The sequence below is a fragment of the Lepidothrix coronata genome, unplaced genomic scaffold (genome assembly GCF_001604755.1).
Source record: "Lepidothrix coronata isolate B3197 unplaced genomic scaffold, Lepidothrix_coronata-1.0 Scaffold686, whole genome shotgun sequence".
Classification (NCBI taxonomy): Eukaryota; Metazoa; Chordata; class Aves; order Passeriformes; family Pipridae; genus Lepidothrix; species Lepidothrix coronata.
Window position 1 is genome coordinate 6,479 of NW_016690866.1, and position 981 is coordinate 7,459.

The window sequence follows — 981 nt, forward strand, 5'->3', positions numbered from 1 at the left end:
TCCTGGGATGGGCAGGAGGCCCCTGATCTTCGACAACCAGCACTCCAACTACACCATGGAGGTGGGAATGGGGAACATCCCAAATCCACAGGGATTTGGGAGCATCCCACAGGAATGTGGGGTCACCAAGGGGCTGGAAATGGGCAGGGAGGGATCCTGGAGGGATCCTGGGATGGGCAGGAGGCCCTGATCTTCGACAACCAGCACTGCAGCTACACCATGGAGGTGGGAATGGGGAACATTCCAAATCCACAGGGATTTGGGAGCATCCCACCTGGATCTGGGAACATCCCACAGGGATATGGGGTCATAGAGGGGCAGGGGGGGATCCTGGGATGGGCAGGAGGCCCCTGATCTTCGACAACCAGCACTCCAACTACACCATGGAGGTGGGAGTTGGGAACATCCCAAATCCACAGGGATCTGGGAACATCCCACTGGGATCTGGGAACATCCCACAGGGATCTGGGAACATCCCACAGGGATCTGGGGTCATAGAGGGGCAGGGAGGGATCCTGGGATGGGCAGGAGGCCCCTGATCTTCGACAGCCAGCACTGCAGCTACACCATGGAGGTGGGAGTTCGGAGCTGGGAGCATCCCACCGGGATCTGGGAGCATCCCACAGGGATCTGGGAACATCCCACCTGGATCTGGGAGCATCCCACAGGGATCTGGGAACATCCCACGGGGATCTGGGGTCACTGAGGGGATGAGAATGGGCAGGGAGGGATCCAGGAGGGATCCTGGGATGGGCAGGAGGCCCCTGATCTTCGACAACCAGAACTGCAGCTACACCATGGAGGTGGGAATGGGAACATCCCAAATCCACAGGGATTTGGGAGCATCCCACTGGGATCTGGGAGCATCCCACTGGGATCTGGGAGCATCCCACCGGGATCTGGGGTCACTGAGGGGATGGGAACGGGCCGGGAGGGATCCTGGGATGGGCAGGAGGCCCCTGATCTTCGACAACCAGCACT

At 60.0% G+C, this 981-nt stretch overlaps 1 protein-coding gene across 1 annotated transcript in view; it reads left to right on the plus strand.

Moving 5' to 3' along the window:
- The window catches only part of LOC108510346 (alpha-actinin-4-like), a gene marked incomplete at its 5' end in the record, with an annotated part of 12,782 nt that overhangs the window by 6,391 nt on the left and 5,410 nt on the right, over nt 1-981 (plus strand). The gene's annotated exons all lie outside the window — the stretch shown is intronic.